Source organism: Phoenix dactylifera, chromosome 2, assembly GCF_051530095.1.
Source record: "Phoenix dactylifera cultivar Ajwa chromosome 2, Ajwa_hap1_PhDact_Kaust_v1.1, whole genome shotgun sequence".
NCBI lineage: Eukaryota > Viridiplantae > Streptophyta > Magnoliopsida > Arecales > Arecaceae > Phoenix > Phoenix dactylifera.
In genome coordinates, this window is record NC_143191.1 from 52,298,422 (window position 1) to 52,308,004 (window position 9,583).

Below are 9,583 nucleotides of genomic sequence, written 5' to 3' on the forward strand. Positions count from 1 at the left end.
AGAGGCTTCTTGTCTATCTTTGTTAGATTCATGCATCTTTGTTGAAATAGTGTACTTGACAGCTATCTATTTCCATATCATTTTTTAAGTATTTTGTACTTATTAAATGTTTTTATTATTAAAAAATAAAAGGCCTCACTCACTGAATTCGCCTTAGGCCCCAAAATGTATTGGGCCGCCCCTGTATATATGCGTGGGAATGCAAGCAAATATCTCCAGGTTCCAGGTGGGGTTTGCAGGAAAAATCTTTATATGGAAATGTTTCATATTGGATATACAACTGCCTTATACCTGCATTGTTATTTTTGGTTTAAGTAGAGTATGCTTGACACCAGATAGTCCTTGAATCTTGATATGGTTTGAAACCCATTTGATGGGAATGACATCATCAAAATAGATGGTAGCTCATAATAATTTTGAGAGTAACATAGTGTAGGTACATGTAATGTCTTGCTAGACAATCGCATGCCAAGCAAATTCCTCGGCCCCTTAGTCATTGCTTTGATGGATTTAATTTTGAACATTCTGTTCATCTAGTTATAGAGAATCTTGACTAGTCTTATTCATCACTGTTCATGCCAATTACACATGCTATGATCATAAAGGGTGTGCTTGCAACATTTAGGCTTCACAGACCTGTTGGTTTCTAACATTGTCCGTTCTTACTCAACCAAGCATCTAGCTCAAAATGCTCATACTCTGTGTTTGTATGTGCATGTACTCTCTTTTTGCCCTCAAAATTTGATTTATACAATATGACCAGAATAATTACTTAGAGATTGTAATAATCATACCAACAATAATTACTGATAGCTGAGGCATGTGTTGGTGTTACTTAGTCAACACAACTTTAACCAAAGTAGTTGTGGCAACAGACTGAGTGGGATTGCATCTTACAGGGACCATGTTACTGCTTAAGCACGTGTCAGCAATATATCCAACTTGAGCAAGAATGGCCTGATAAACTAATTGATAAAATAGAAAAAGTTACAAAACTAATATAGCAGTGTACTTCTGTTTTGAGAGCATTTTCACCAAGTCCAGCTCCAAGCCATCTCGAAGAAGGTATGATGACTGCCTAGTCAGATGTGCCACAAAACTAACTGATTAAAGTAGTTCCACTTCTGAGCATAATACTTCAAGAGTTGTTTTAGTTTTACATGATTCTCCTCCCCTGCCCCCCCACCCCTCATATGTATATCTTCAAAAAAAAATTATAAAAAAGAAAATCATTCATGTGCCAAGTGCTCCAATCATCTTAATGGCTTTTTCTCTTGTTGTTATCCTGCTCTCTCTTATCTTGAATTTAAGTTTTTTCTCCTAGAAAGGAAGTAAAGGCATTGCCTTTTCAGATGATGAAATGAAATAAGTCATTTTCAGGCGGTAAACTTTCAGAATGCTCGAGCATTTGAAAAGCGTGTTCTATTTTTAAACAAGGTCCCATCTGGAATGATGCGAAATTAGCCAAATCAGACATCTATGTGCTCCTGCAGGCTTTCTCATACAAGCTTTCCCTAATATTGGTGCTCTTGGTGAAATTTCCTTTCTTGGGAAATTTTGCTAAGCACTTTCTTGAGCTTGCATTTAGATGCCTTCAGTGGAAGCGCATATCTCTGATGATAACAGCGAGATTGGTTGCTTGCTGACCAGATATGTTCCAGTGAATTCCTAGATTGAACATGCATTCTCGCCATGCCTTCTATTTGGATTTGTGGAAGCTTGATTCTATCTTTACTATTTGATTGCATATTTAATATCTGCATCACTTTGCCCTTTTCTAACAATTTAATGTTTGAAAAGTACAACTTCAGGAGTTTAAGACTTGCTAAGGAACAATTGACAGGTGCTTGTTGATAATGTTACAATTGCCTGCATAAATTTGATACAGTTGCCGGCATAAGTTTGATTTTGAAACTGCCGCTTTGTCTTCAATGTTTTTTCTCTTTTTTTTTTCAACTGTCACTATTTTCAAGTAATGGTTATTTATTTTTATTACAGCTTATTTAACATGTTCCTGGCAAATTATTCAGAAAATCATGAGAAAACTGGACGAGATTTGATCTTCATGAGGTCTGCCAAACTTGTTTTAAGTGATGCCCGTGCAAACTACGTTCAAAATTTTTGTTTGGCCTATATCCCATGTCAGCAGGCTGAATCTGATCCAAACATATCCAAAATTTTGGACAGGTCTGATCCTATCCCCTGGTCCAAAATAATATAAAAGTAAGCCCATAGTTTAACACATTGACTACTTGACACCCCTATCTCAGTTCTTGGTGCAAATTATGTTAATTTTAAGAGCATTTTGCATATAGGAACCCAAGCTTTTGACAATATTGTGTATTAAACCTTTCCTTATCCTTGTTTACAAATCTACGCAGATAAAGTTATGTTCTTACGTGTCATTCAGGAGCACCCATATTGTATTCCCTGCATCAGTGTTAAGAAGATAAAATACTTAAACCATCACATGCTACAGATTATGGGCTGAATAAGATTGAGGATGATTTGACCTATGTAAAGTACCAATCCATATTGTAGATGAACAAACAAATATGGCGAAACAAGATGATTCCTTCAGTTAAGGCTTTTCGGCATCATAATTTTCCAAAGAAGCACTTGGGACCATGAGGATGTAAACTTGGTGAGGGGGTAGAACGTAATGACCCTAGTCTATACATAGGAAACTAAATATGTAATGGATGCGTACAAAATATGAAAATGAACCCTTTTGCTAAGGTACTAAGTGTTGTCAAGCATCGTCTTAGATGACATGCTTTGAAGACTAATATATATGACTTTTCTAACTAGATTTTTGGGTTTTAGTAATGCTTATGTATAAAAGAACTTATGAAACTTAATGTTTGACAAACACAGTTGCATTTAAAAGACAATTTTGACTCGGAACCAAAAATCAGGATTTTCCAGGTTTTGGTAATGCTTATGCATGAAAGGATTTATGAAACCTTAAGGTTTGACAAATACCATTGCATTTAAAAGATACAATTTTGACTCAGAGCGAAAAAAATAAGGATTTGAGCTAAAGTTGGGAAATCAACTTTTTGTTCTCGAGGAATTGGAATTTTTAAATATTTTTCTTGAATTTAAGTAGTAGGTGCTTCTTTGCTTACATGTAACGTCTTAAGTAAATGGAAATAGAAATGAAAATAAAAAAAGAGGACATTTACTGAAATGATAAGGATGAAGATGAGGATGATGACAATGATGACAATGATGACAATGATGAAGCAAAACTTGGCAAGAATTTTCTTGGTTTCCTTTTGCAACATAGGTAAGTAACTTTCTTCATGGATTTGAAATTTAGTTTCTTTTTGTTTAGTGTTTCATTTGAATCTCTTAGTCCATTTTCAGCTCATTCATGGTCTTCGAGTTTTAAGCTGCATGGTCCTTGCCAAATTCTATGATTTTCCTTGTAAGTAACTTCGCCATGTTTTCGAATTCAAGTTTTGTGCTCTCAAGTCTTGAAATAAATCTCAAAATCTATATATTTGATAATGAGCCTCCTTCCTACCATTAGATCTAAACTTTGATATGATTGATGTTTTTGAGTCCCATAATCAGTTTTAAGCTTACAAATATAATTTGAGTGGATGCGGCTTATGGCCCATGTGTGATTAGGGGACGCTACGATACGAACCCTTTCGGGGGTGACCATAGGCCGATCGTGACGTTTGCAATTGGATTTGGATTCTTAGCCTAGTGAGAATCCTACGTTTTAAACCGAGGGAGTATGTGAGGACTTGCTCGAGCATATGTTTAGTCCCACATTGGTTGTGTGCTGGGGAGATCTTGAGTAATATACAAGGCTAAGGAGTTTAAATAATATCTTCCAGCTAGTCTTTTTGGGTGAGGTCTGAGTCGTTATACCTTTTTATGTTGCAAAATAATAATTCTGCCTCTTTCTAAAAATTGTTCATTAGTTGTTCTTGAGCGGTTCTTGACAATTGTTTGCTATTCGCGGTATTGATAAGGTCCAAGAGGGGGCCACAAAGAGCTGCTCAATTAAGTACTAAAATCTATTTTTAGGTTATCGCCACAAATTATTCGAAAGCATTATTGCATCATAAGTTTATAGAGCAATTGTCAGTAGTGCAAAAAATGGATTCATTTGCTGTCAGGTGAGGGTGCTATAATATAATAGATATATTAGAGGTAGTTATTTAACATCTTTTAGCAAGATCTTTTTCCATCTAAGTCCTTTCATTTTTTGAGCATCTGAGCTGTTTACTGATTCAGGAATATGATTTGTTGTATTCTTTCCGTACAGAGATGCCTGTTAGCATTTAATGACATGGACTAGATGAACAAACTGTCACAGTGTTATTTGCAAATTCATCTTTGAACCTGCATTTTCTGCCATGTAGGAAGTTGATTCTAATAGAATATTATATCTGGAGTTGCTTCCGCATAGAAGACCACCTGGTGTAGGCAATATAAGGGAAAGAGGTAGAGAGAACGGTGGAATTGAGTGGTCTAAAGGGACTGTACATGGTCAGGGTAATGGAAGCAGTGAAGGCAGTTGTGGCAAGGAGTGGAGCTGGTGGAAAGGCAGTGGTAGGAGAGGTATTAATTTCCATGCCTCAATTCAAGTTAATGTATTTACTCCACATATTTGAAGGACAGTATTGTCTTGAAGATAATTTATCATCTTATGGAAGACTGAGACCCTTTCTTTATGAGCTAGCTTTTAAATAGCAGGCATAATGTGAGTATCACTTTTTGATTTTTACCATCCATGGAATGATTAACTGGAGGAGGGCATGGGCATGGCTGATAAGAATTCAAGAAGAAGAAAAGCCATGCTTAGAGGTTATTTTCTTTGCTACATGATCAACATATGTGGAAGATTGCTTCACCTTTTTTGTTGCTTTTGCATGTAATTAACCAGGTATGGTTAGAAGGAAGTCTTCATTAGAGGATTAGATACAATTGTGGAAAGGAAAGAAAACAATCCTGGCCCATTTCCTGTTTTACATTGACTTCAGAAAAAAGCAAATTGAACGATTATTTGTAATAGACGTACATCTGATTAAGATTTCTTATGGGCTTTCATCTTTTTCCTGTACAATGTGATCATTATTTTCGTATTTACAAGGAGGATTTACCTGTAACTAACAGACACTAGTGGATGATCATTTGTAGTATGTCTTCTGGTTGTGTCTGGGCTTTTAGCTTTTTCCAATACAATATGTGATCCTTCAATCATTTCCGGTGTTTACATTGAGGATGTTGCATGTAATTGAAACAATATTTAGTCATTGTTTCTTGGCAGGGTTGAGACTGGCTTCCTCAATTCCAGCATGGAGATTTTGCTCGGTGTGTGTGTGATGCGAGGGTTATGTTAAATTTGAATTGATGCAAAATGGCAAGACTAGCGATAGAAAATGGGAAGTTTATATGAGCAATAATGTCAATTTACATACACATTCCTGCAGTTGAGTTTTGAATGATGACTGTAGTATGGAATTCAATGATATACAATCGTATATGGATTGGAAAGCAAGGCAGTAATTGATTGAAAGATGAGTCGGAGAGTGTTTTAGGTGCATTGTAGTTTAGGATCACTTAAGGGTGCAAGGTTAAAGTTGAGCAGGCTAGATGACCTTTAGCAATGCAACAGAAGAGGATAAAGTGACTGGAATAAAAATGTGATGGTGATCTTGGCAAAGGCCAGGAGACCTTGGTAATCGTAGAAGCAAATCCTCCACAGCATGAATGGTACAATTTTGGTGGGCTCTTTAACATAGATGGAAACATAGAGGAGATTTTACTTGACCAAGGAAATTACTAGAATCAAGGTAACTGAAAATGCAATCTTCTGTTCTCAACCCTTATGTTGATGTTTACAAAATGTATACACACACACACACATACATATATAAAAACTTAGAACCTACATATAGGGATGACAATGTATGCTGGTCAGGTCAGAATCTGCCCGGTCCAGACCCATTTCCAATTTGATCTAGTTAGGATGAGTCAAAGACGTACCAACCTTGCTAAGCATTTGATCAACCCCCTCTCTCCCCAACATATGACAACCTTCTCAAGGATAAGGTTGGTTCATATAGACCCAAAATTTAGCAGGTCAGTAAAACTGACCCAGACCCAGTTTTTTTTTTTTTTTTCTTTTATCTCCACCTGTTTCAGGCAACTTGGCAGGTTGAGGATGAGGGTTGCCGGCTTTTACTTTCCAGTCCTTGCTCCCTTGTTTCTCCAAAGCAGTTTGTGAGCATGCCCTAGTTTCTATTCAGAGCAAGTACGAATCAACCAACCATGTGATACTAACAAAGAATCAACGTGAAAATGTTTAAACAGTGAACTTTTCTTCTTTGCAATTAAAGTATGTGGGGTTTCTAAGTATGAATTTCATTCTTATAACTGACTAGTTATCATAGTCTTTGCTACCTTTCAAGGTTTATTTAGAAGTAATGACTGTGTGTTCCTCAGTTTCTTCATTCTACTTTTGGTTTTGTGCAAGGTGAACATCATGGAAATTTTAGCTGACTGAACTTGCATAATTTGTGTTCATTACTCGAAACTCTATTGAATTTTAACAGACTTACTTGCTCTTTGTTTATCCTGACACTGGTCCTAGTGTCAGTTTTTTGGTCAATTTGATGCTAGTGTGGAAATGTGCATGTCAACCTAGATATATTCTAATGCTGTTTCTGAGAATTTGGCATCATTGACATTAATTTATTTCCATTCCATAATGGTTTACTGGCATAGGCCTTGACATTATTCTTCAGTCCTCTCAAACAACCAGTCACTTCAAATGCCTTTCAAGCAGCTGAGGACACTGCATGACACAATAATATAATTATTGTATGTCTGACAGAGATAGGTATACACACACTCTCAGAGAGGGAGAGTAAATTGATTATTTATAATGAGAGATGGCTGATCATCAAATTATCCAAGCAGGGACTTTCCTACATACTCTATACCTCATTTTATGAGGGATTTAGAGGCTGGTTCATGAGCTATAATAACTTTAGACATGTCTGATGCCTCTAATTCTACTCATCCATTTGCTAGCAAAACCAAAACCTCCTGAACGGAGAGCCGTTCTGGTACCTTATTATGTTAGAAACTACTTCCACCACACTCACCTTCCTATTAGAACTATTTAAAGAGGTATCCTTTTTCTGCTACATTCAGAAGTATCCTTTTGCTTGACCTCTAGGATAGGCTGAAATTTTGTTATTATAGCTGTGGTGAAAGATTGCAATCTAAAGGAGTTGTAGTTAGAACAATAGATCTTCACCTCATGTTTCTTCCTGATGTTGGTAAACTTCTTCAATATGCCCACATCTGATGAAATACTTACCATGAAACTTATCAATTGTTGATTTCATGAACCATTTTCTTCAGAGCAAGGTCACTGTTTATATTCTCTTGGCTTGGAGATCACACTTTCTCCTCATGGATCTTTGGTATGCATCCATGGTATCTCAGAGAGGTATCGTGTATTTCTAATCATAAAAAAAAAAAAGAGTGTTCTATCGTATGAGGCTTCTGCCACTGCAGGGTCTAGGAAAGGTTAGGATAAACTATCATATTGTACATTGTGGTCATATTATAACTTATTGATGCTTCCATAAATTTAAAAGGTGGTTGCAAGTTTTTCATAGGTCTAGTCCACCAGTCTTAGAAACCATGAAGAATTGACGAGTATTTAGAGTGTTTGATGCATATCCAACTTGCCTGTATGTGTCGCCACAAATTCTTTAAGCTAGTTCTAATCTATGATGCATTTCGCTTGCACAGCCTCTCAGGTTGTCTTCACTTACTATGCTTGCACTAAAAAGCAAAAGATGTTTTAGTTGGCAATTCAGTATCCTCTTGACATAAATATAGATACAACAAGTACAGCAAATAGCATTAGTTATGTTAATAGTTCACAGATGTCATAGATTGTCGCAAATAACTTATGAAACTGTTGGTGAGTCATTCAGTCATTGGGATGTATGGTCTAACAAGTTTATAATTTTCTTTTTGCAGGCATCTTTTTGCCAAAACAATGATGTAGGTATAATCTGGAGGAGTGCTGCCTGAGACATTCCTGGCATTTAGACCTAGGGGGGAAAGATGCTTCCTCTGTTTGCTGTTATATCTTCATTCTGATTCTCTTTTGAAGACTTGTATCTGACTGGGCTGTTTAACAACCTCTCACTCCAATGGTTTAGAAAATTGTTGCTCTGACCTTTATTTCTAATTTGTGGTGCATATCTAAAATTATTTCAAGTAATTGAAGATTTTTTTGAAGATAAATGATAACTTTATTACTTTCCATTCTAAATAATCGATGAACCAATAAAACTTAATAAAATTAGGATCTATGCGTGCATGATTCATCTATGTAAATTGTTGCGAGAAGGATGCATTTTCTAACCGGGAACAATCAAGCGGTAGACTGCAACTGGTTCATATTGGCTCTTATTCTGGCTTGATATGGATTATTAATCCAAATAGACCTTACATCTAATATTTGAAGAACTCAGGTGCAACCAACTAGCTTGAGACTTGAGAGCTTGACTTAGATTGACCTGAATAGCCCTAATGTCTGAGATTCAGGCACAGGTGCAACGCACTTTATTGATGGATTAGGTTCATGTCAGCCTAAACTTAAAGCTTTAGGGCTGCCATTTGTATCTAAACAAGACTGATGCCACTTCTGCAGGGTCCACAATTGACTTGGACTCTAGGTTCAATTTAGGGTCTCTATCCAAGGGTGGTCTAAATATTATTGAAGATTTGCTACATTCAAATAAGATTGAATAGAAGTCTGGGTCTGCCAATCAAGGATATGTTTGGTTATAATGAGAATGGCACAAAAAAAACTCTCTTTTTAAAAATCTACTTTTTGGTTACTTCTTTTAATAAAAATTAATAAGTTAAATAATGTATCACTGTATCTTCAGAATTTTTTTCTTTCTTTCTAAAACAAAAACATAAATTTTCTTCCAACCAAACATACCTAAAAGCGAAATTCATAGATGACTCGAGTATTGCATCAATAATTTAACAGTACGACATTCGTATCTCTTTCCTGAAGTTTCCGTTCCGTTCCCCAAATTCTTGATATCATGTTGGTAAAAAAAGATTGCGTCATAATCAGCTATTACATATTTAGCTTTTATAAACTGATTTCAGTAGCAGCACTTCCTGAGTAATTCTTCTATATAAAAAAAAAATCATGGGGAATTCTTCATGGGGGATAAAACCTGAAAGATGAGACAAGTATTGGCAATATTGCATTCCATGGACCACAATGTTGTGGCGCTCCTTTTCTTTTGTGCCCAGCACCATCTCTTTCTTGTTCTGTAGCAAAAAAAAAAAAAAAAGAAAAAAAAGCCATCTCTTTCCACGCAGCTCCGTTCCCCGTTCCAACGGCTCCATGATTGATTTTAAATCGTCACAAGTGACGCCATCATCACCAAAGGCCAAAACTATGTCTCAGAGGTCAGACGAGATGGCAAGCTCTCTCTCTCTCTCTCTCTCTCTCTCTTGTCCTCCACTTTTCCACGTCTTACGTCGCGTGCTCTGTATCTTTTAC

General features: G+C 36.3%; 1 protein-coding gene and 1 non-coding gene across 23 annotated transcripts in view; both read left to right on the top strand.

Moving 5' to 3' along the window:
• PMS1 (DNA mismatch repair protein) overlaps positions 1–8,298 on the top strand; it is a 65,718-nt gene extending 57,420 nt beyond the window's left edge. For 7 of the 22 annotated variants that reach the window (XM_088716936.2, XM_088716935.2, XM_088716941.2 and 4 more), the window contains 2 exons: positions 1,999–4,584; positions 8,029–8,242. The gene's annotated coding sequence lies outside the window, so the exon portion shown is untranslated. Of the gene's footprint in view, positions 1–1,998; positions 4,585–8,028 lie in introns of all 22 variants that reach the window. The other 15 variants (XM_088716946.2, XM_088716938.2, XM_088716925.2 and 12 more) reach the window with 5 other exon arrangements.
• On the top strand, positions 1,445–1,651 carry LOC113461025 (small nucleolar RNA snoR127). The gene has a single exon (XR_003382946.2). It is a non-coding gene; the product is annotated as a small nucleolar RNA snoR127 (small nucleolar RNA).
• Positions 8,299–9,583: the final 1,285 nt, after the last annotated feature.